Consider the following 26,628-nt stretch of genomic DNA (forward strand, 5'->3'; position numbering starts at 1 on the left):
CACTTATCTGCCCAACTGTCCAGTCTATCTATATTCTGCTGTAATTTCTGACAGTCCCCTTCACTATCTGCTACTCCACCAATCTTAGTGTCATCAGCAAACTTGCTGATCAGACCACCTACACCTTCCTCCAGATCATTTACCTATATCACAAACAACAGTGGTCCCAGCACAGATCCCTGTGGAACACCACTGGTTACAGGTCTCCAATTTGAGAAACTCCCTTCTACTACTACCCTCTGTCTCCTGTTGCCCAGCCAGTTTTTTTTATCCATCTAGCTAGCACACCTTGGCCCCCATGTGACTTCACTTTCTCCGTCAGCCTGCCATGGGGAACCTTATCAAATGCCTTACTGAAGTCCATGTAAATGACATCTACAGCCTTTCCCTCATCAATCAACTTTGTCATGTCCTCAAAGAATTCTATTAAGTTGGTAAGACATGACCTTCGCTGCACAAAACCATGTTGCCTATCACTGATAAGCCCATTTTCTTGCAAATGGGAATAGATCCTATCCCTCAGTATCTTCTCCAGTAGCTTCCCTACCACTGACGTCGGGCTCACCGGCCGATTTTAATTACCTGGATTATCCTTGCTGCCCTTTTTAAACATAGGGACAACATTAGCAAGTCTCCAGTTCTCTGGGACCTCACCCGTGTCTAAGGATGCTGCAAAGATATCTGTTAAGGCCCTCGCTATTTCCTCTCTCGCTTCCCTCAGTAACCTAGGATAGATCCCATCCAGACCTGGGGACTTGTCCACCTTAGTGTCTTTTAGGATACCTAACACTTCCTCCTTCCTTATGTCAACTTGACCTAGAGTAAGCAAACATCTATCCCTAACCTCAACATCCGTCATGTCCCTCTCCTTGGTGAATACCGATGCAAAATACTTGTTGAGAATGTCACCCATTTTCTGACTCAGCGCATAACTTCCCTTCTTTGTCCTTAAGTGGGCCAATCCTTTCTCTAGTTACCCTCTTGCTCTTTATATCTGAATAAAAGGCCTTGGGATTTTCCTTTAACCATGTTTGCCAGCAATATCTCATGTCCTCTCTTAATCCCTTTTTTTCAGATTTGCTCTACATTCCCGATTTATTCTTGCAAAGCTTCGTCTGTCTTCAGTTGCCTAGACCTCATGTATGCTTCCTTTTTTCTCTTGGCCAGTCTCACAATTTCACCTGTCATCCATGGCTCCCTAATCTTGCCTTTTCTGTTCCTCATTTTCACAGGAACATGTCTCTCCTGCATGCTAATCAACCTCTCCTTAAAAGCCTCCCACATATCAAATGTAGATTTACCTTCAAACAGTTTCTCCCAATCTACATTCCTCAGATCCTGCCGAATCTTGGTATAGTCGGCCTTCCCCCAGTTTAGTACTCATCCTTTAGGACCACTCCTATCCTTGTCCATGAGTATCATAAAACTTAGGGAATTGTGGTCGCTATTTCCAAAGTAGTCCCCTACTGTAATATCAACCACCTGGTCGTGTTCATTCCCCAGCACCAGGTCCAGTATGGCCCCTTCCCGGGTTGGACTACATACATACTGCTCTAGAAAACCCTCCTGGACACACCTTACAAATTTTGCTCCATCTTGACCCCTAACACTGAGTGAATCCCAGTCAATGTTGGGAAAATTAAAATCTCCCATCACCGCCACCCTGTTTCTCCTACACCTTTCCATTATCTGTTTACATATTTGTACCTCTATCTCACGCTCGCTGTTGGGAGGACTGTAGTACAGCCCCAGCATTGTTACTGCATCCTTCCTACTTCTGAGTTCTACCCATATTGCCTCACTGCTTGAGTCCTCCATGGGGCCCCTCCTTCAGTACGGGTGTGATGTCGTATGGAAATTGTATTGGAGGCTGGCCATAAGTACTTAAATAAAATCATTATTTTGAACAAAATCTGTGATCATTAATGCATTGTTCTGATGATATAATGAAATCAAACATTGCATTATTGTTATGCTCCTCTGGCTAAATGAAAGCAATGCTTTTAGCCTTCCTTTCGTAGAGTTATCAAATTTTGATACCATCTCTCTCTTCTCTCTCTCCCCCCCCCCCCCCCCCCCCCCCCCCCGGCCACCCTGTGGATGTTGCTCAATCTGAGGAGTTCCAGTATTTTCAGAACTCAAGTAACCAAAGTAACACAGTGTGGAGCTGGATGAACACAGCAGGCCAGGCAGCATCTCCGGAGCACAAAAGCTGACGTTTCAGTCCTAGATCCTTCATCAGAGAGGGGGATGGGGAGAGGGAACTGGAATAAATAGGGAGAGAGGGGGAGGCGGACCGAAGATGGAGAGAAAATGAGATAGGTAGAGAGGAGTGTATAGGTAGGGAAGGGATAGGTCAGTCCAGAGAAGATGGACAGGTCAAGGAGGTGGGATGAGGGGGTAGGTAGGAAATGGAGGTGCGGCTTGTTGTGGGAGGAAGGGATGGGTGAGAGGAAGAACAGGTTAGGGAAGCAGAGACAGGCTGGGTTAGTTTTGTGATGCAGTGAGGGGAGGGGAGATTTTGAAGCTTGTGAAGTCCACAGTGATACCATTGGGCTGCAGGGTTCCCAAGTGGAATATGAGTTGCTGTTCCTGCAACCTTCAGGTCGCATCATTGTGGCACTGCAGGAGGCCCATGATGGACATGTCGTCTGAGGAATGGGAGGGGGGAGTTGAAATGGTTCACGACTGGGAGGTGCAGTTGTTTGTTGCGAACCGAGTGGAGGTGTTCTGCAAAGCGGTCCCCAAGCCTCCACTTGGTTTCCCCAATGTGGAGGTAGCCATACCGGGTGCAATGGATACAATATACCACATTGGCAGATGTGCAAGTGAACATCTGTTTGATATGGAAGGTCATCCTGGGGCCTGAGATGGGGGTGAGGGAGGAGGTGTGGGGGCAAGTGTAGCACTTCCTGCGGTTGCAGGGGAAGGTGCCGGGTGTGGTTGGGTTTTTGGGGAGCGTGTATTCCCAATTCCTCCACCTCCGCTGCATCTGCTCCCAGGATGAGGCAATCCACTCCCGCACATTCCAGATGTCCACGTTCTTCCAGGACCGCAACTCTTTCTATCCCCCCCCGCGCAGTGGTCGAGAACATCCTTGACCGCGTCTCCCACATTTCCCGCAACACATCCCTCACACCCCGCCCCCGCCACAACCGCCCCTAGAGGATTCCCCTCGTCCTCACATACCACCCCACCAACCTCCGGAACAACGTATCATCCTCTGACACCTCCGCCATCTACAATCCGACCCCTCCACCCAAGCCATTTTTCCATCTCCACCCTTGTCTGCCTTCCGGAGAGACCACTGTCTCCGCGACTCCCTTGTCCGCTCCACACAGCCCTCCAACCCCACCATACCGGCACCTTCCCCTGCAACCGCAGGAAGTGCTACACTTGCCACCACACCACCTCCCTCACCCCCATCTCAGGCCCCAGGATGACCTTCCATATCAAACAGATGTTCACCTGCACATCTGCCAATGTGGTATATTGTATCCATTGCACCCGGTATGGCTTCCTCTACATTGGGGAAACCAAGTGGAGGCTTGGGGACCACTTTGCAGAACACCTCCGCTCGGTTCGCAACAAACAACTGCACCTCTCAAACCGTTTCAACTCCCCCTCCCATTCCTCAGACGACATGTCCATCATGGGCCTCCTGCAGTGCCACAATGATGCCACACGAAGGTTGCAGGAACAGCAACTCATATTCCACTTGGGAACCCTGCAGCCCAATGGTATCACTGTGGACTTCACAAGCTTCTAAACCTCCCTCTCCCCTTCTCCTGCATCCCAAAACCAGCCCAGCCTATCTCTGCTTCCCTAACCTGTTCTTCTTCTCACCCATCCCTTCCTCCCACAACAAGCCGCACCTTCACTTCCTACCTACCACCTCATCCCGCCTCCTTGACCTGTCCATCTTCCCTGGACTGACCTATCCCCTCCCTACCTCCCCACCTATCCTCTCCTCTCTACCTATCTTGTTTTCTCTCCATCTTCGGTCCATCTCCCCCCTCTCCCTATTTATTCCAGTTCCCTCCCCCATCCCCCTCTCTGATGAAGGGTCTAGGCCTGAAACGTCTGCTTTTGTGCTCCTGAGATGCTGCTTGGCCTGCTGTGTTCATACAGCTCCACACTTTGTTATCGCGGATTCTCAAGCATCTGCAGTTCCCCATTATCACAAGTAACCAAAGTAGTTTGTTTTTTGTCTTCCAATATACCTTTAATTCTCCTTCACTGTGATCTATTAAACAGGATCTTCGTGTTTGTCAAGAACTATTTTGGAAACACTTGGAAACTCTTTTGGGGTCAGTTTTGATTCTCAGTTATATCTACCTTTAGCTTTGAGCTTTCCCGCTTTACTGGAATTCCAGTTCACTGGTATCATTCTAAATTACATGCAGGGATTTTTAATAAAAAAATTTAACAGGATCCCAGCACACATGCAAGATTTGTTAATACAATGCCATTTTTCTGGGTGAAGGTGCTTTTCATCCTAGTGCACACTTGAAGGTGGCAACTCTTAAGTCATGACCTTCCCTTACCCATGACACCAGACCTCAACAAGAATCAGCACCTTCAGTCATGATGTGACAAAAATTAGGAAAGGACATTGTTTAAACACATCTCATAAAGAGCATTAAAACCGAAGTGTAAAGTAGGAAATTTTGAAATGGATGTATTGCAAAATCAAAAAGTAAGTCAAAACTGTAGCAATCTGATCGTAATCTTCAATCCCTGCCTGCGTTCTGATGATGTCACTGCTGTTCCTTGTCTTTTCATTCCTAAATAACATAGCGACCGCATGTACAGAAGGAAACAGTGTGGAGCTGGATGAACACAGCAGGCCAAGCAGCATCTTAGGAGCACAAGACCTGACGTTTCGGGCCTAGACTCTTCGTCAGAAAAGCTTTTTCTGAAAAGCCCTTTTGTGATGAAGGGTCTAGGCCTGAAACGTCAGCTTTTGTGCTCCTGAGATGCTGCTTGGCCTGCTGTGTTCATCCAGCTCCACACTTTTGTTATCTCGGATTCTCCAGCATCTGCCGTTCCCATTATCTCTGTCCTGAAGAAAAGTCTGCCTGCAGCTTCTCAGCATTGACTGTCCAAACCACCCTGTAAGTAGAGATAACAAAATGTGGAGTTGGAGGAGCACAGCTGGCCAAGCAGCATCTTAGGAGCACAACAGCTGATGTTTCATCAGAAAAGGGGAAGGGGGAAAGGGTTCTTAAATAAATTGGGAGCGGGGACGAGGCAGGTCAAAGGTGGATAGAGGAGAAGGTAGGTGGTGAGGAGACAGACAAGTTAAGGGGCTTTGACTCCTACACCGACTGGACAATGGTCCTGATTTATCCAGGCCTGCTTAATGATTTTCATTTAAAAACATGTTGGCTGTTACTATAATGCAATTTGTAAGAATATTTATGAAAACTGGCCACTGTTTTTCCATGTTACAAGTTATGTACTTTATTGCCTGTGAAATGTTTTGGGACATTCTGTAGCTGTGAAACTTGCTGTTCGAATTCAAGTCTTTGTTTCAGTTTTTACTTTGGGTTTTTCATTTCATTTCAGGGTAAATTGGTTTGAGAATTCTAAGTAACCCCTTTCTAAATAATTTAAAATTAAACTTTCAGGAAACGTTATTATCCCAATCAATTCTGCATTTTTAACATTTACTTTAGTTGATTGTTCGTCTATCCTTGGGCTGCTTTCTGTTGCCACTTTTTTACAATAAAATGTATGTCTTTACTGAGGTGAGAGTAGTGAGGGGTGTGATCATTGCAAATGTACGCTCTGCATCAGACCTTTCTGCTAATGCTTCAGCCCTGTACTTGTGTGCAATGAATTCAGTAGAGGATATAACATGTTTAAGTTTAAGTAGTGTAGACAATTAAACATGGCTCAAAGTTTTACTTCATTTCACTGTGTGGAGTCCTGTGGTTTTTCAGTGTATGTTACTTTTAAAGTGCAACATTGAATTGCAAAAGAATTTTTTCAAAACTTGATGTGACAGTAAACTTTCTATGCGTTTGCCTCCTGTGAATCTACAGGCTTATATTGCTGTTTGAAAACAGTTATTATTTGTCTGGTGAGGTACTATACAGTGGAAAAGCTTGCGGAGTTGTTTGAATGTCCTGTCAATAAATATTTTGGGTTTAAAGAGTGGCCTAAAGTTGCAAGGCAGAGGCTTAGGAAAGATAATGTGACATATTACTACTGAATGATGACTAAGAAGGAGAATGCAGTACACATCAAGGCATCCTAAACTACTTGAGTGAAGCTCAATTGTTGTCTCATAAAATGTACCGAATGTTAATCTGTAAATAAGAACACGAGTTGACAGAATCTCAGGATGGCCACAGCTCACCCGTGCATGCACAGATGGCGGCAGTGACATCACAGTGTTCATGAGAGACTCGTCTGATTTGCCTCCCCATCCAGGCTGCCCTCCTGAACTTGATCCTTCACTTGCACAGCTTGCCATTCTGCTTAGGGAGTGGGGCAATTGATGTGGCAGTTAGGGCTCTCCTTTTCCGAGCATGTCTGGATCAGTATTTTTCTGATTCACTTCAGGGGCACATCTTGCATGGTTGCTTAAGTTTAACATAATCCCTGACAAGTAAGTTCTGTCATACTGTCTGCTGTTTGATTTCAGTGAGCCCAGGCCCAAGAATTTGTTGGCAATGTTATTTCAGTGCATTTGCAGAAGCTATGCCACCTAGTGGTGATGCTGTCAGGAAATCTAGTATTGTGTCTATGCATAAATTGCGGTGTCAGAGCATTAAAACTTAACTGTCAGTATATCCTTCAGTGCTTAAGCAAGACTAGTGTTGATTTTATCAGCATTTTACTCATCTGTATTGAGAACAATAATCCACTTGGATAGTAAGAACTGGCGATGCTGGGGTCAGAGATAAGTGTGGAGCTGGAGAAACACAGCAGGCCAGGCAGCATCAGAGGAGCAGGAAGGTTGACGTTTTGGGTCGGGACCCTTCTTCAGAAATGGGGAAATGGGGGAGGGGAAGGGAGCTTGGAAATGAATAGTGTGTGGAGGGTTGGGGCTGGGGAAGGGAGGTGAGATGGTGGTAGATGAGTGCAGATAGCGAGTGATGGGGATTAGTCAGTGAGGTGCGAGAGAAGATGGACAGGTTGTGTCAGGCCAAGGAGGTGGGGATGAGGGGAGGGTTGGACATGGGATGAGGCCAGGGTGGGGCCAAAATGAAGATTTTACTAGCTTCAAAATCTCCACAGCTCCGACTCATCCCATGACCAACCCCCTCTCATCCCTGCCTCCTTGACCTGACACAAGCTGTCCATCTCTCGCAACCATCTGTTCCTCCCACCTCACTGACTAATTGACAACACTGCATCAAAAGCCAGCTAGCTAACTGAAAGCCCCGCAACAGCTAATAGTGAATAAGCATTTCAAAGTAAGCTTTTCAATACAGTTGCAACCCAGGGGAGTAGGAAGCAAATATGCCAACAATGTAGTATGTCACTAGATTGAAATGGAATTGAATGCTTGCAAGTGTATGCTGTAAACTGTACATCATTGATTTGGCAACAAGGTGCCTGATTGAGATGTTCTACCTTCTAACCAATAAATTAAGTGATAAACACGGGGCAGCAAACTGCATCCCAAGGTAGTAGGAACTGCATGCTGGACAATCTGAGATAACAGGGTGTGGAGCTGGATGAACACAGCAGGCCGAGCAGCGTCGGGGGGAGCAGGAAAGCTGATGTTTCGGGCTTAGACCCTCCTTCAGAAATGTGGGAGGGGAAGGAGGTTCTGAAATAAGCTTGGATAAGCATATGGATGATGATGGGATAGCGTAGGGGGAGGGGCTTAGATTAGTTCACAGGTCGGCCCAACATTGAGGGCCGAAGGGCCTGTTCTGCTCTGTATTGTTCTATGCCCTAAATAAAGAGGGAGAGAGAGGAGTAGGTGGATAGAATATGGATAAAGGAGAAGGTAGGTGGAGAGGAGACAGACAGGTGAAGGAGGCGGGGATGGAGCCAGTGTCGGTGAGGAGTTAGGGAGGGGATAGGTCAGTCCAGGGAGGATGGACAGGTCAAGGGGGTGGGATAAGACTACCAGGTAAGAGATGGGGTTGGGGCTTGAGGTGGGAGGAAGTACAGATTAGACTGGTTTTGGGATGCAGTTGGAAGAAGGGAGATTTTAAAGCTTGTGAAGTCGGCATTGATACCATTGGGCTGCAGGGTTCCCAAGCGGAATATGAGGAGCTGTTCCTGCAACCTTCTGGTGGCATCGTTGTGGCACTGTCGGAGGCCCAGGATGGACATGTCGTCTGAGGAGTGGGAAGGGGAGTTGAAATGGTTTGCGACTGGAATGTGCAGTTGTTCCAGAAAATATTTGAATACTTTGCATCTCCAACAAATTTTTTGACTCAAGACTGATACTCCTTTTTAAATTTTGTATTCATACTGAGATGTTGACTTCAAGTTGGTTGAAGTTATAGCTAGCAAAATTTGTAGATTGGAGTCTTAATCCAGATTAGCCATTGGCCTTGATTCAGATGGGGCTAATAACAATCAGAATTTATGAGCCTTAACTTTGGCTCCTTCAACTGCACATTTAGTACGGGAGCTTGCCACTCCAGAATAACCTGAATGCTTTTACTAGTTTGACCGCAGATTGTGGATTCATCCCTTAATTAATTTTAATTTCAAATACTCCACAATTAAACTTTGAATGTTTAAACATTTTGAAGTCATTTTGATCTTTGGTTTTACTACATTTGGAATTCTGATTCTGTTCCATTGCAAAATGAAATTCAGGACACCTGGAGTGAACAAAGAAAATTACAGCACAGAAACAGGCCCTTTGGCCCTCCAAGCCTGTGCCGATCCAAGAGGGTAAATAAGATCTGCTAAAATGATAATTTAGTTGAGAGACTGCATCTATGAGAACTCTGGAATGGGTTGGGATAATTTCTTCTGAAAACTGAGTAATGAGTGACCTAATACATGTCTGTATGGCTCAAAAGGGGAGACAACTGCCTGGTGATGCTTGTGCAAAACTATTCATACAGAACAAGAATGAAGCGGATCCAGGGTAGGCCCAGCCATCTTTAGCTGCTTCATCAAGACCTTTCCTCCATCATAAGATCATAAGTAAGGATATTCACTGATGGCATAACCAGTATTTATGACCCTTCAGATACTGCAGCAGTCCATGTTCGAACGCAACAATATCTGAACAATATTCACGCTTGGGCTGGCAAGTGCCAAGTAACAATCACATGTCATAAATACCAGGCAATGACCATCTCCAATAAGAGACACTCTAATCACTGCCCCGTGATATTCAGTGGTGTTACCATCACTGAATCCCCTACTGTCAACATCCTTGGGGTTGCTATTGACCAGAAACACATCTGAATTTACCAGACAAAAATAGTGGCTACAAGAGCAGGCCAGAGACTAGGAATGTAAAGGAATGAGTTGGGAGATCTGATTTTTAAGAAAAAAATCCATTGATAGCATTGCTAGCTAGGGTCAGCATTTATTGTGCATCCCTTGTGCAGAAAGCAGTTCAGGGTCAACCACATTGCTGAGAGTCTCGAGTCACATGTAGGCCAGACCAGGTAATGATGGCGGTTTCCTTCCCTAAGGACATCAGTGAAACAGCAAATTTTTCTGACAATCTATAATGGCTCCATGATCATTAGATTCTTAATTCTATGAATTTTTATTGAATTCAAATTTCATTATCTGCAGTGGCGGGATTTGAACCTGGGTCCCCAGAACAACATCTTGGTATCTAGATTTAGGTATATAAAATGCGAAAGGGTGTCGTTAAGGTAAACGTTGAACAGAAGATCCCCCTTTGTGGGACAGTCTTGAACACGACGCCATAGAGTGAGAGGAGTTTAGCTTAGAACTGAGATGAGGCGAAACTATTTCTGTAAGAGAGTTGTGAATCTGTGGAACTGACTGTCCCAGAATGTAGTGGAGGCAGAATCAATTAACAGATTCAAGAAAGAAATAGATACATTTCTGATGAAAACCAGGATAAAGAGCTATGTGGTGCAGGCAGAAGAGTGGAATTGAGACCAATACAAGGATTGGCCATGATCATGTTAAATGGCACTGCAAGCTCGGAAGGGTTGAATTGCCTACTCCCGCTTCTAATTCTGGTGTTCCTAATACTGCGGTGAGTGACTCACCTCCTGACACCCTAGGACTTGTCTGCCATCTGTATGGCACAAGTCAGGAGTGTGATGGAATACTACCCACTTGCCAGGATGAGTGCAACTCCATCCAGGACAAAGCAGCCTGCTTGATTGGCACCATGTCCAAAAGCATCTACACCCTCTATCACCAATGTTCAGGAGCAACATGATGCACTGCATAAATTCACCAAGGTTCCTGAGACAGCACCTTCCAAACCCATGCCCACTTCCGTATAGAAGGATGAGGGTAGCAGATGCATGGAAAAGCCACCACCAGCAAATTGCCCTCCAAGCTACTTGCTATCCTAGCTTGGAAATATATTGCTGTTCCTTCACTGGTGGGTCAAAATCCTGGAATTTTCTCCGAGTGCATTGTGGATCAACCTACGGCATATAGACTGTGTTGGTTCAAGAAGGTAGCTCAATAGCACTTTCTAGAGTGGCAAATAGGAACAAGCAATAAATGCTGGCCAGCGAGTCATACCCATGTCTCACGAGTGAATACAAAGTTCAATTGTCATGTCGAACATTGACAGGATCGGTGTGTATTCAAATTTAAGCAAATGAATGAAATGTGAAGATATAATATAAAGCTAAAAGGGAAGACGCACACTTAGCATGCAGTATTTAATTCATTAGGCCCTAAGCTCAGAATTCCCTTCTTAGACTCTTTTTCTCTCTCTCCCAGTGATGTGCTCCTTAAAATTGATCTGTTTTTCTAAGCATGTCTTATTCTTCTTTATCTGTCAAACTTTATGAAAGGTTCTATGAAGTAGTTGAATCTTTTTACTACACTAAGTGTTCCAGTCAAGATTTGGTCAGCAGCAAATAGCTGATTGATAACTGCAGACTTGGCCACAGACCAATGATAAAGGCTGCCTGTCTGTCAACAACTATAATCAGCTCCCAGGAAACAATAGTCTGTGGGTTTGTCAACAAGAAACAAAGAAACAAACAGCACAGGAACAGGCCCTTCGGCCGTCCGAGCCTGCGCTGATCAAGATCCTCTGTCTGACCTGTCATCTGTTTTCGAACGGTCTGTGTCCATTTGCTCCCTGCCCATCCGTGTAGCTGTCCAAATATATCTTAAGACGCTAACGTGTCTGCGTCTACCACCTCTGCTGGCAACGTGTTCCAGGCGCCCACTACCCTCTGTGTAAAGAACTTTCCACGCATGTCTCCCTTAAACTTTGCTCCTCTCACTCTGAACTCGTGACCCCTAGTAATTGAGTCCCCCACTCTTTGGGGGGGGGGGGGGAAAGCTTTTTGCTATCCACCCTGTCTATACCCCTCATGATTTTGTAGACCTCCAATCAGATCCCCCCTCAATCTCGGTCTTTCTAATGAAAATAATCCTAATCTATTCAACCTCTCTTCATAGCTAGCACCCTCCATACCAGGCAACATCCTGGTGAACCTCCTCTGCACCCTCTCCAAAGCATCCACATCCTTTTGGTAATGTGGCGACCAGAACTGTACACAGTACTCCAAATGTGGCCGAACCAAAGTCCTATACAACTGCAACATGACCTGCCAACTCTTGTACTCAATACCCCGTCCAATGAAGGAAAGCATGCCATATGCCTTCATGACCACCCTGTTGACCTGCATTGTCACTTTCAGGGAACAATGGACCTGAACACCCAGATCTCTCTGTTCATCAATTTCCCCTAGGACTTTTTCATTTACTGTGTAGTTCGCCGTTGCATTTGATCGTCCAAAATGCATCACCTCACATTTGCCCGGATTGAACGCCATCTGCCACTTATCTGCCCAACTGCCCAGTCTATCTATATTCTGCTGTAATTTCTGACAGTCCCCTTCACTATCTGCTACTCCACCAATCTTAGTGTCATCAGCAAACTTGCTGATCAGACCACCAACACCTTCCTCCAGATCATTTACCTATATCACAAACAACAGTGGTCCCAGCACAGATCCCTGTGGAACACCACTGGTTACAGGTCTCCAATTTGAGAAACTCCCTTCTACTACTACCCTCTGTCTCCTGTTGCCCAGCCAGTTTTTTTTATCCATCTAGCTAGCACACGTTGGACCCCATATGACTTCACTTTCTCCGTCAGCCTGCCATGGGGAACCTTATCAAATGCCTTACTGAAGTCCATGTAAATGACATCTACAGCCTTTCCCTCATCAATCAACTTTGTCATGTCCTCAAAGAATTCTATTAAGTTGGTAAGACATGACCTTCGCTGCACAAAACCATGTTGCCTATCACTGATAAGCCCATTTTCTTGCAAATGGGAATAGATCCTATCCCTCAGTATCTTCTCCAGTAGCTTCCCTACCACTGACGTCGGGCTCACCGGCCGATTTTAATTACCTGGATTATCCTTGCTGCCCTTTTTAAACATAGGGACAACATTAGCAAGTCTCCAGTTCTCTGGGACCTCACCCGTGTCTAAGGATGCTGCAAAGATATCTGTTAAGGCCCTCGCTATTTCCTCTCTCGCTTCCCTCAGTAACCTAGGATAGATCCCATCCAGACCTGGGGACTTGTCCACCTTAGTGTCTTTTAGGATACCTAACACTTCCTCCTTCCTTATGTCAACTTGACCTAGAGTAAGCAAACATCTATCCCTAACCTCAACATCCGTCATGTCCCTCTCCTCGGTGAATACCGATGCAAAATACTTGTTGAGAATGTCACCCATTTTCTGACTCAGCGCATAACTTCCCTTCTTTGTCCTTAAGTGGGCCAATCCTTTCTCTAGTTACCCTCTTGCTCTTTATATCTGAATAAAAGGCCTTGGGATTTTCCTTTAACCATGTTTGCCAGCAATATCTCATGTCCTCTCTTAATCCCTTTTTTTCAGATTTGCTCTACATTCCCGATTTATTCTTGCAAAGCTTCGTCTGTCTTCAGTTGCCTAGACCTCATGTATGCTTCCTTTTTTCTCTTGGCCAGTCTCACAATTTCACCTGTCATCCATGGCTCCCTAATCTTGCCTTTTCTATTCTGCATTTTCACAGGAAAATGTCTCTCCTGCATGCTAATCAACCTCTCCTTAAAAGCCTCCCACATATCAAATGTAGATTTACCTTCAAACAGTTTCTCCCAATCTACATTCCTCAGATCCTGCCGAATCTTGGTATAGTCGGCCTTCCCCCAGTTTAGTACTCATCCTTTAGGACCACTCCTATCCTTGTCCATGAGTATCGTAAAACTTACGGAATTGTGGTCGCTATTTCCAAAGTAGTCCCCTACTGTAATATCAACCACCTGGTCGTGTTCATTCCCCAGCACCAGGTCCAGTATGGCCCCTTCCCGGGTTGGACTACATACATACTGCTCTAGAAAACCCTCCTGGACACACCTTACAAATTCTGCTCCATCTTGACCCCTAACACTGAGTGAATCCCAGTCAATGTTGGGAAAATTAAAATCTCCCATCACCGCCACCCTGTTTCTCCTACACCTTTCCATTATCTGTTTACATATTTGTACCTCTATCTCACGCTCGCTGTTGGGAGGACTGTAGTACAGCCCCAGCATTGTTACTGCATCCTTCCTACTTCTGAGTTCTACCCATATTGCCTCACTGCTTGAGTCCTCCATGGGCCCCTCCTTCAGTGCGGCTGTGATATTGTCTTTGACCATTACTGCAACTCCTCCACCTCTTTTACCTCCCTCTCTATCCCGTCTGAAGCATCGATATCCTGGGACAACTAGTTGCCAGTCATGCCCTTCCCTCAACCAAGTCTCAGTAATAGCACTAACCGATCCAAGCCCTAACCTCATCTGCCTTGTCTACTACACTTCTTGCATTAAAACAAATGCACCTCAGACCACCTGTCCCTTTGTGTTCATCATCTGCTCCCCGACTACTATTCCCTTTCGTCACACTGATTCCAATCTCTGGTTCCCTACAGGCTGTCGTTTCTACCTCTTTTTGTTTCTGTCCAATATTTGGTTCCCATCCCCCTCCCGCATTAGTTTAAACCCTCCCCCACAGCATTAGCCAAAGCACCCCCAAGGACATTGATTCCAGTCCGGTTCAGGTGTAGACTGTCCAATTTGTAGTAGTCCCACCTTCCCCAGAACCAGTTCCAATGTCCCAAAAATCTGAACCCCTCCCTCTTACACCATCTCTCAAGCCACACATTCATCCTAGCTGTTCTTTCATTTCTGCACTGACTAGCACGTGGCACTGGTAGCAATCCTGAGATTACTACCTTTGAGGTCCTACTTTTTAAACTTGGCTCCTAACTCCCTAAACTCTGCTTGTAGGACCTCATCCTGTTTGGTGCCTATATGCACCACGACAACTGGCTGTTCGCCCTCCCCCTTCAGACAATCATCCAATTTCCACAAGCTCAGGAACTCTTTGTTCTTTGCAATAAAAGTCACTTTAAGGGTGAAGAAAGGTAGTTTATTTCATCCTCAACAGTTGCTGTAAACCATGACTTTTAATTAATAAGTGAAAAATCTTTAAGTGCGCACCAGTCATCCAATGCCGCCTGCAAGCAAGTGAAAACAATCAGAAAAGATAGAGGAGCCGTATTCTGATCAGCACATCAATCATCTCAGTGACTATCTTCCTAGTCTTTCTCTCCACCCATTTCTTTAAACTTGTTTGTGGAGGGATAGTTTATAAGGGGGTGGGTTAGACTTTTTAATTAAATGCCCAAGACTTCGTTGTTTACCAGCAGCTAGAGTCCACTATTTCTAAATAAAGAGTGATTCCTGTTAAATACAGAATAAGTCCATGATTTCTGGAAATCTGAGTCTAGAAATCACGTAAATTGGAGAATTGTGGTTCTTAAAATTTTTTAAAACTTTTGTGATGACTGCATATACAGTGAGGCTTGATTTCCAGTGCATATCTCAATGAGGTGTTGCACTATGTATTTTCCTTTGGTTTTCTCCTGCCCATATTTTTGACCTGATCTGATGACGATACAAACTGGATTGGGAATTCTATGTCTGAATCTAGAAACACTTGAGACAAAGTTAGTGATAGTTGTACAGCATAGAAATAGACACTTGTGGTCCAACCAATCCATGCTGAACATAATCCCAAATGATAGTCCCACCTGCCTACACTTAGCCCATATGTTTCCAAACGTTTCTTATCTGTGTACTTAGCTAAATGTTTTTTAAACTGTGTAACTGTTACCTTCATCTACCACTTCCTGTGGTATTCATTCCACACATGAATCACACTCAATGTTGCTTCTGTCTTTTTGTTTTAAATCTTTTCCCTCTCACCTTAGAAATATGCCCTCCTAGTCTTAGGGTACAGGATTTCAAGGCAAAGGCGTCTGCCTTTCATCTTAAAAAGTCCCACCCTATCCAGCCTCTCCTTGTAACTCAAGCCCTCCATTCCTGGCAACATCCTGGTAAATCTCTTCTGAACCCCCTCTTAATAATATCCTTCATATAACAGGGCAAGCAGAATTGGGCACAATATTCCAGAAAAGGCCTCACCAACTCCCTGAAGAATCTCGGCATGACATCCCAACCCCTGCTCAAAGTTTCAGCAATGTAGACAGGTGTGCTAAATCTTTTTAACTACTGAGACAAATTTGAAGGAATTATATACCTGAAACCCTAGGTCTCTGTTTTACAGCACTACCCAAGGCCCCACTTTTAGTTGTTCAAGTCCTACCCTTATATTGCTGTCATCTGCTGGCTTCCAGTAGATCAGCGATTTAATTGATCTGGTGGCCTCAGCACATGCCCTGAATGGGTAGTATGAAAAAAAGGATCCAGTGGATGTCCTGGTGTTTCATGATATGCTGCTAGTCATGTCTGATTTTGTTCGAATTGAATAGGTACCTCCAGCAGTAAGGATGGTAACTTAGGCTGGATCAAATAGATGAGGTGACAGTGGTTGCAATGGAACAGGCCTTTAACTGTGGCCTAAATGCCATGATCAATGCTGCCCAGATAGTTGCTGTCTAACAATACCCTTTTATAAAGCTCATTTATTGTGACTTCAGTTGTCCATGTCACCTTGCAGACAAATGTATTAGTGCAAGAATATTGATCACAATTATGTGCATACATCTTGTGGAATTGCTGTTACTTCTGGGAAATCTTCATTTACCAGTATGGTGTTTGTGATAGATAAGCCAAGACATTCCTCTCCAAACATAGCTGAAGAATTTCCAAAGGATCTGTAGTCGAAGCTTTTTCCATATCTCATGCACTAAGATTTAATTATTTTAATTGTGTGAGAGATGTCTACTGTAATGTTCGCTTTGTTTTGGTCAGAGGTACTTTTTGTGCCAAAGTCAACCCCATATGATCAGATTTGAACTGTCTCTCCATCTGATTATTTTTTATTTAGTGAATGAAATCAGTAAAATGCCTTAGCTGTGAAATAAAGCTTTAAATTTTCTATTCAAACAGTGGACATAATAACACATTCACTACTTTCACTGGAAGTTCTAATACTTTGAATTGCAGTAGCAATTTGTGTACCTTTTTTTCCCACTTGATTATCTTTAAGTCTGTGCCTGAGAAGGGCTTAATTTGCTGTTAAGTTTATCATTGCTTAAGTTGTTAAGCTCTTTAAGTCATTGCTATGAGTCTTAATTATCCTCCTCATTTCTCAGGTCTAAGCAATATTTTCTTTGGCTCTTCCCATGAAGCACAAAATCTGCTCTGGGTGTCTGGTAATTGGCCTCTCTTTGGTACTCAGTTTAGATTTCTCTCCTTATCTACTAATGATCATTTACTGGCCTCGCTATGGTGGCTCAGTGGTTAGCTGTGCTGCCTGACAGTGTCAGGAACCCGGGTTCGACTTCACATTTGGGCGACTGTCTGTGTAGAGTTTTCACGTTCTCCCTGTGTCAGTGTGGGCTTCCTTTTGGGTGTTCCGGTTTCCTCCTACAGTCCAAAGATGTGCAGGCTAGATGGATTGGCTATGCTAAGTTGCGCATGGTGTTTGGAGATGTGTGGATTAGGTGGGTTATAGGTGGATGGGTCTGGGTGGGATGCTGTAAAGGTTGGTGTGAATTTGTTAGGCTGAAGGGCCTGTTTCTACAGTGTAGGGATTCTATGGTCATAATTGCAAGGTTGCTCCAAGGTACTGAAGCCTTTGCACAACAATTATACAAACCAAATATATTGGAGGTTTTGGGTGTCTTGGTGGAATCCATGTTTGAAAAATAAGTATGCTCACCCACGTGTATGAATTTATTCTTTTTAAGAGTGCTAATCATGGGTAAACTGAAGGAACTAGCAGTGTGTCAGCTAAATTCAATACAAAACTGATTTTGTAGTGAAACAACTAGTTGGCCGCATGAGATGCGGCTTGAACTGATTTGATCCAGGTTAAACGAGTCAGATTACTCTGGTTTTGAGGCATTATCAGAGCAGAATGTCCAAACACTCTTTATGGACTCCATAGGTACTAAACAGGGTGCATATGTAGCAAGTCACTGGAGTCGGGGCAAGTCCCAGATGATTGGAAAATTGCTGTTGTAACCCCTTTGTTCAAGGAAGGATCAAGACAGAAGATGGAAAATTATAGGCCGATTTTAGCCTAACCTCGGTTGTGGGTAAAATTCTAGAATCCATCGTTAAGGATGAGATTTCTAAATTCTTGGAAGTGCAGGGTCAGATTAGAACAAGTCAGCATGGATTTAGTAAGGGGAGGTCGTGCCTGACAAACCTGTTTGAATTCTATGAAGAGGTAACAAGTAGGTTAGACCAGGGAAACCAGTGGATCTTATCTATCTAGACTTCCAAAACGCCTTTGATAAGGTGCCTCACGGGAGGCTGCTGAGTAACGTGAGGGTCCTTGGTGTTCGAGGTGAGCTACTGGCGTGGATTGAGGATTGGCTGTCTGACAGAAGGCAGAGAGTTGTGATAAAAGGCTCTTTTTCAGAATGGCAACCGGTGACAAGTGGTGTCCCGCAGGGTTCAGTGTTGGGGCCGCAGCTGTTCACTTTTATATATAAAATGATCTGGATGAAGGGGGCATTCTGGCGAAGTTTGCCGATGATATGAAGTTAGGTGGACAAGCAGGTAGTACTGAGGTGGTGGGGAGGCTGCAGAAAGATTTAGACAGTTTAGGAGAGTGTTCCAGGAAATGGCGGCTGAAATTCAACGTGAGCAAATGCAATGTTTTGCACTTTGGGAAAAAGAATACAGGGATGGACTGTTTTCTAAACGGTGAGGAAATTCATAAAGCCAAAGTACAAAGGGCTCTGGGAGTGCTGGTCCAGGATTCTCTAACGGTTAACTTGCTGGTAGAGTCCGTGATTAAGAAAGCAAATGTAATGTTGTCATTTATCTCAAGAGGGTTGGAATATAAAAGCAGCGATGTGCTTCTGAGACCCCGGGAGGGGGTGGGGTGCTAAGTCAGGGAGGGGTGGGATGGTCTTCGCCCCAGCTACTGCCTCAGGAAGCATTCAGGCTGCGGCTTGTATCAGGTGACCCAAGGCCCCGAAACCCATGCGGACCCTTGCAGTGGAACGGTGTTCTAAGTTCTAGTTAGGCCCCATTTAGAATACTGTGTCCAATTTTGTGCCCCACACCTGAGGAATGACATAGTGGCACTGGAGCGTGTCCAGCGGAGATTCTCACGGATGATCCCTGGAATTGTTGGCCTAACGTATGATGAACGGCTGAGGATCCTAGGACTGTATTCATTAGAGTTTAGAAGGTTGAGGGGAGATCTAATAGAAACATACAAGATAACGCATGGCTTAGAAAGGGTGGACACTGGGAAGTTGTTTCCATTAGGTGGGGAGACTAGGACCCGTGGGCACAGCCTTAGGGAGTCAGTTTAGAACGGAAATGAGACATTTCTCCAGAGAGTGGTGAGCCTGTGGAATTCATTGCCATGGAGCACAGTGGGGGCCAGGACATTAAATGTCTTCAAGGCAGAGATTGATAAATTCTTGCTCTTGCAAGGAATCAGGGGCTACAGGGAGAGTCCGGGTAAGTGGAGTTGAAATGCCCATCAGCCATGATTAAATGGCAGAGTGGACGTGATGGGCCGAATGGTCTGTCTTCCACTCCTATGTCTTATGGTCTAAGTCTGCGTTATTTCTAACTTTTCATATGCTTGATGTTCTGGATATGAAGTTATTAGATGTTCCGTGTTCTGGTTTGCCCACCATGGGGTATTGGTACAAACTCCAAAGCCTGCAAAGTTCAATGCAGTCTTCTGAAAATGGGTTGCAGTGGCTGGACAGACTTGACGTGCACCCGTTGGGTGTCTCTGGTTCAGGTTTGAGTTCAGACCTGATTAACGAAAGAGTCAAGCCTTGTCTTTGCCATTTCTCACGACTTGCTTGGGAAAAACTGTCTCCAGTTCCCCAAAATACAGGCTTTCTCATAATACATTTCATCCAATGATGGTATGCAGGTATTGCTCTATTTACCCTTAAACTAAGTGGCTTGCTTGGTCATTTCATAGGGCATTGGGGAATCAACAGCCTAGTGCTATTATCACTTGACTATTAATCCCGAAACTTAGCCAGTGTCCTAGGGACCCAGGCTCCAACTATACCATGACAGATGATTTGAGTTAGAATTCAAGGAAGAATCTAGAATTAAGGGTCTACTTATGAACATGAAACCATTGTCGATTTGTCAGGAAAAACCCATCTGATTAACTAATGTCCTTTAGGAAGAAAATCCGTCATCCTTAACCTGGTCTGCCCTTCATGTGACTCCAGGCCCACAGTAATATGGGTGACCATTGTCATTTAGGGATGGGCAAAAGAATTCTGGCTTAACCAGACACCCACATCCTGTTAGGAAATAAGAAAAGAAAATGAGTCAGCCATGTTACTATGAATTCGCAGTCACATGTAGTTCAGACCAGATATCCATTTAGGCTTTTATGATAATCTAGGATAGTTTCCAGGTTAGCAGCACAGAGATTGGCTTTTCATTCCAAATTTTATGAACAGTTGAATTCTATCAGCTGCCACAGTGGAAGTTAAATTCACTTCTGCAGAGCCTCTGGATTATTTGTTGAGTGACATCACCATTATGCTATCATCTCCCCTAAATTGAGCTTATTTACGGTTTGTTAGCAAGGCTCATCTTGGTGAACTGGCTGATAAGTGTTAAAATTCCTTGGTTTCAAATGCATGTAAGAACACAAAACCAGGAGCAGGAATACATAGTTCAGCCCCTCAAGCTTCCTATGTCATTCATTCAATGTAACTGATTTCATCTCGGCCTCAACTCCACGTTCCTTGTAGTTCTTCATAACCCTTTATCTAGTTACTAATTATAAATCTTCTCCTTAAAAAGATTTGTCAATTTAATGCTGAGCATCAATTCTATTGAACACCTTTGGAAAGTACTCCCCACACCATTTTATTGAAGACTCATTTCTGAAAGCGAATCAAAAAAAGTGAACTTCTGATAGAACTTAGAACTTAGATTATTTTCATTATCTTTATTCATAAAACTCTGCACTACGTGACCAGGATTCTCTCAGCCTGTAGAGCATTTAGTCGCTAGTTCTCCATTCGCAGTTAAGTTTGTCTTGCCGACCATCCCTAGGAACAGCCCACTGAGTACAGAGTCCTGTTTTACGAAGAAAGTAGAACCACAGATTGCTGTAAGAAAACCTTGTCAGGAGAGTTTAATGGTTGTGAGTCAGTCATAAGGAAGTGTATCATGACTTCCTGGGTAGTGCATTGGAAATCGAGCCCCATTATTTCAGTTGGTACAAATGTTGAAATTTTCACTCAAGCTAGTCAAAGCCCTGTACCTGATGGATGAATCCCAGTTAACAGAAAATACCCTCAAAGTTCTGTGCATAACTGGAAGCCAGCTATTTATTGCAAACAGATCTGTTTTTAGCTGATGCCAGTGGAGAGACGAATCATGAATCTACTAATCTCTATTACTTAAACCTGTCCTTTTATTAAAACGAAGAACCTACACATATGCAAACAGATTCAGAGACGAGAGTAGACGAATGTGTTATGGTGGGGAAGGAGCAGAAAAGGTCACTGAAGCACTTCTGGCACCAGTCTACGTTACAACCCTTTTTCTGATGAAGGATCTAGGCCCGAAACGTCGGCTTTTGTGCTCCATGATGCTGTTTGGCCTGCTGTGTTCATCCAGCTCCACACTTTGTTATCTAGGTTACAATCCTTGATGTTATCCTTCAGTTCCCTTTCGATTCCTTTTGCCTTTTGAGGAAGATACAAAAGTGTGGAACGATGGATTCTGAATCCAATCTTTTGCTAGTTGAGGGCTCACTCTTTAAGTCTATCTGAAAGTGTTTTCCCCTTTTTCTTTTCCACGAGGGAACTTAGAGAGAGAGAGAGAGCGAGAGAAAATAGCTAGCTGCCTGGAATGTGATTTTACTTCTCCACTCACAGAAGGGAAGTGAGAGAAAGAGGGATGTTTTTACTTTGTCAGACTGTATTTCTGATTGTAGCCACTTGCCCAGGAACCAACCATTAAGTTGTTGCTTTGCTAAGCACTCCTGGTCCTCAGTGGAAAAAATCAGTCTAAAATATGACTGGCATAAGTGTCTTGAACATGCTGACAGATCCGAGGTGTCTAGCTGCCTTTCTGCTGGTTGAATAAAGAAACATTCTGTATGCACTGCACAATGAGTTCTGTTAACTTTTATTTTTAAGAAATGCATCTTCCGCAGTCTGCTATTTTTTAAGTCCACAGTCTAAAAAGTCAAAATAGCCTTTGAAGTATCATATGCCAATGGTGAAAGAAGCAGGTCTTCATCAGCTTGGAGATGAGAATGCGAAACACAGCATTCTGAACCTCTTAACATATTATGGAGCAAGATTGATTCCCCACAGCTGACATTGTTGTTAAATGCATTAGTGGTGTCTATCTCGAAAGTTCCACCTATGAGCCATTAATGACATTTTAAAATAAAGTTAGCAATCTGGTTAACATAATTTTTTATTCACCCAGAACCTTCAAGGTCGCGCAGCGTCAGTGTGGCTAAGACTGATCCAGCATCCTACCACTTCTTTCCACTGCTCTGCAATTCTTCATGTTGAACAGATGCATCTGCTGGATTAGTTGCAAATATTAACAGGTAGGAATGCTTTAATTTTCTGTATTTGTGTGTAATTTGCAAGTGAAAATCGTTCTCTTGATTGCTGTGCCCTGGACCAAAAAGGATTTGTTCCCTGTCAAGTCAGTTTCCATAATGTACAGTACCAAAGAAATCTAATCTGAATAAACTGTGCAGTGCTCACCTTGAATCAGTTACTGTGCAAGACTGGGACCAATCATCTAAAGAAAATACTTTTTTCCAATTTGCCTCCTTCCAAAATCAAAGATACTACTTTGGTTGAGTGATGTCTAAATAGAGAAGTGGTTACATGAAACTGTAGGTTTGTTGTGACTGATACAGTTGTGAATAATGAGATTTTAACTTGTGTGAATTAAATTGTAGTGAATATCTTAAGTTTCTTAATTGGATAAAGGCAGGTTGAATGGAGAAAGCAACTTATCAAAAGTTATGATGTTTTGTTATGAGTTTTGAAGTATTGAGCCTTAATGTCGATTTCATTAGAGTAGTTAGTTACTCATGTCCTGTTTGGATATTTAACCTTGTCATTTTATTCCATGCACTAATCATATTTTTGGGTTTTAGTTTTATTGATTGTGTTCAACATAGGGCCAGAATATAGTCAAAAAAAGGTGTTACAGCACAGGAAGCCATTCAGCCCTTTGTTGCCTTGTCAGCTTGCTGCAAAAGCAGCTCAGTGTTCCACATATTTTGCAATAGTTTATAGCCTGATAAATAAGAGCAATACAGATTACTGAGTTTTATTTGTCAGGTTGTTCAGGCTTGGTCGTCTTCAACATGAGAAGTGAATCTTGAAAGATTAGAAAAACAATCTTCTACTTTCTTCTGCCCCATTCCTTGGACCTTATGTAATGTGGATCCAATAAATACATTACTGTATCAAAATTCTTGATTCAACGAAATTCACTTCTTTGTCCCTTTAACTATTGTTCCAAAGGATATTATGCTCAGTAATTTCAGTTTAGAAGCTGACGAAATTTCTTTTCAATATTGTGGTAATAGAAGTGTACCACTTGTAACAGTTATAACGGTGATGGTGTGTTGCAGATAGTTTGAAATGCAAATTATACTCTGTTTTATGAGCATGCATGGTTGAGAGAGACTGCAGTTTCTACCCATGGCATTAGTTGCCAGGTATATTTCCTGCTCATGCTGCTTGCCAATGATGTACTTCTGAAAGATTTACAGGTTGAAACTCAACATGTTTGACCATATGAAGTGGGTCTCAACCCAGGAACTTATGATTCAGAAGCAGAGCATTACTCATTGTGCTAAAAGACCCTCAAAATAGATAGCACTAACTACTTTTTAAAAAGATGCAAAGAAAAACAACTCTTGAAGGCTTTGAAATAAATTTGCCCTTTTCTCCCATATCCTTGCTTTTTCTTTGAGCTTATATGACTTATTAATTGCCACTTATTTAAAAGGAAACATAAATATGTTTGAATTCTAGTCCCACAGTGTCATGAATTTGGTTTGTGGGCTGATGGTTGTTTAATGATAGTGTGGAACAGAAGAGAATTACAAGGTGTCAGCTTGACTCTCTGTAATTGAAGTAGAACGCACTGACTCGGTATTCTGTATTAGAATTGATCAGACTTCCTAAACTAAAATTTAAACATATCTGCAAGCGGTGGCAGAGTGCCATATTTTTGAGGGGTTTACGACTCTCTTCACCTGTTGAGATTACACTTGAACAAACAAGTTTTCTGCGTTGTGGCCAGCATTTATCCTTTCAGCAAACACTGCAGAAACCGGTTGATGAGGATCTTGCTGGGTGCATGCTGTTTATTGTACTTGTCAGCAAATCAAGCAAACATATTTCAGAAATAACTTAGTAACTGTGAAGTGCTTTGTGACTTACTGATAGGAATGGGAATTCTTTGTCTTCCCTTCTCCTGCTTCCCTCCCCCGCTCCCACCACCCTAATCAAATCTGAAAGTAAACGATATGAGTTTAAAGGCCAGAACCTTAAATATAGATTCAAATACACCTCAAGCATGCTGTTTCAAATTGATTTGTAATGGACATGTTTAAATAAGCAGCAGTATTACTATTTGCATACTCAGTCTAAATTTTAAACATGGCACTTCGTTTGCCAGTTTTCTATGCTCCTCTCCCAAAAATATCGTGTGAAGTCATTGCAATTTGCAAAACTATCACTTCAGTCAACTAGCCACTCCCCCCGCACACCAAATCACCATTGATAACACTAATTTGATCATCTTTCTACAAAGCTGTGTAATGGTGAGAATTTGAGTGGAGATTGTACACTTCACGTGACTAGGTACAGCAGTTATATTTCTGAAATTAACAACCCATTCAATGGTATCAGCCAACACTGAATGTTTTAAAGCCCTTGGGAGTGAACCTGGATTTGGGGGCCGGGGGGCGGGGGGTGGGGTGTGAAGGAGTTTAGTATTTGAACAATGGCCATAGCCTCGATTTGAGGTGCTCCTTATGTTCCATTGTGGAGTAAGTGGGCAACTCCTCCCAGTCCCATCCTCAACTTGAGGATTGTCTGCATAAAATACAGAGACTGTATGTGTGCAAGGATGTGGAGTTATAGTCCTGCTTCAGTGGAAGGTTGAAATCTGGGATTTCACAATGTGGGTCATTTGCTAAATTGCTGGTGACATTTTGATGTTTGTGGTCAACAACGAGATGGTCTTACTTCTCAGTGACACATGAGCCCAGATAGGTACATGAGAATTGGCTGGCTGCCTTTTGTCCTTCTGTCCATTTCCAGAGAGGAAGCATGCAGAGTCCACTGGTACACAGGAGGCCTTTTGTTACTGATGGGCATCATTGACCTATCTCTACCCACAACAACATTCCAATTTAAATTTTGATATTATATTCGAATTATTTGTTTTTAGTGCCCACAAAATGGTTGGTTGTTCTTGATTTAGTTAAATTTGTTTTATGTAATTCTTCTTGATCACAGCATTGAGCATAGGAGTTGGGACCTCATGTTGAGGATGTACAGGGTATTGGTGAGACCACTTTTGGACTACTGTATACAGTTCTGATCACCTGCTATAGGAAGGATATTATTAAATTGAAAATGGTGCAGAAAATATACAAGGATGTTACCAGGGCTGGAGAGTTTGAGTTATAGGGAGATGCTGGAGTGAGGTGTGACCTTTTATAGAGGTTTATAAAATCATGATGGGCATGGATAGGTGAATAGCCAAGGTCTTTTCCCTAGGGTAGGGGAATTCAAAAACTAGTGGACATAGGTTTAAGGTGAGAGGAGAAAGATCTAAAAGGGACTCAAAGGGGCAACTCTTTTTCCGAACAAAGGATGGTACGTTTTATGGAATGAACTGCCAGAGGAAGTGGTAGATGCAGGTACAGTTAGAACATTTAAAAGACGTTTAGACAGCTACATGATTATGAATGGTTTAGAGCAACATGGGCCAAACACAGGCAAATGGGATTAGTTTAGTTTGGGAAAACATGGTCAGCATGGACAAGTTGGACCAAAAGGTCTGTTTCTTTGCTGTATTACTCTATGACACTGTAATTCTTCAAATCCTGTGTTAGTTAAAGTACTTTGTTAGTTCTTTGAGGGCCATTATTCTCCTTGCAAGTATCAGGATGTTCAGCGTATGCTGGCTTAGAAACTCACTTGGGCTATAATGGTCTTAGCTTTCCAGAAATAATCCCCTTGACTTCCTGAAGGTGGATATTGAGGCTCTTGAACCAGAGTTGAACAACAGCACTGGTTTATTGAATAGACCAGGATGAGTGAGGTGCAAGTATAATCTTGCTATCAATCAACCAGAAAAATAGAGTACAAGTTCCTGGTTAGTAATGGAGGGGTGGCATGAACTTTTTGCCCCTTTTCCACATTTGTCAAGTGGGATATGACTAACTTTTCCAACGTACAAGGTTTTGATACTACACTGACATAAAATTGTCTTGATGATCACATTTTGAACGTTTGGTATAGCTGGTCACTGAGAATCTGAAAACTATTGTACGCATTTTAAGGAAAAAATTCGGTAGAGTTGTGAAAGTCCCATCGCATTAATCTGGAATAAAACAAAAGGCATCACGACCTGAAACTTTAGCCATGTTTTCTCTCCATTGACGTGGCCTGATGTTAGGGTTTTCACCGTTTTATTTATTATTTAGGACCTTGAGTGTTCCCAGTGTTTTGCTTTTGCCTTGATGTAGAAGTTGGATTTTCCTTCCAGTTGCTTAATTTTATAATCATCAGTGGTGGGGATCTGGATGAACTGTAACTCAAAAGTTTGTTCCTCATTGTGAGTATTCATCATAAAAGTTAATGTATCTTTTCATTTTCAATCTGTTTTACATTCCAGTTAAATTCTTAGTCTTCCAGTGAATTTTGACTGACGATTTTTGACCTAACATTTATTGACAATGTACAACGTCAG

General features: G+C 43.3%; 1 protein-coding gene across 1 annotated transcript in view; it reads left to right on the top strand.

Annotated features, from left to right (window-relative positions):
- csk (C-terminal Src kinase) overlaps positions 1-26,628 on the top strand; it is a 134,485-nt gene that overhangs the window by 25,261 nt on the left and 82,596 nt on the right. Inside the window, exon 2 of the mRNA XM_048520874.2 lies at positions 22,093-22,219. The gene's annotated coding sequence lies outside the window, so the exon portion shown is untranslated. The remainder of the gene's footprint in view (positions 1-22,092; positions 22,220-26,628) is intronic.

This window comes from Stegostoma tigrinum, chromosome 36 (genome assembly GCF_030684315.1).
Source record: "Stegostoma tigrinum isolate sSteTig4 chromosome 36, sSteTig4.hap1, whole genome shotgun sequence".
In the NCBI taxonomy this organism is placed as follows: Eukaryota; Metazoa; Chordata; class Chondrichthyes; order Orectolobiformes; family Stegostomatidae; genus Stegostoma; species Stegostoma tigrinum.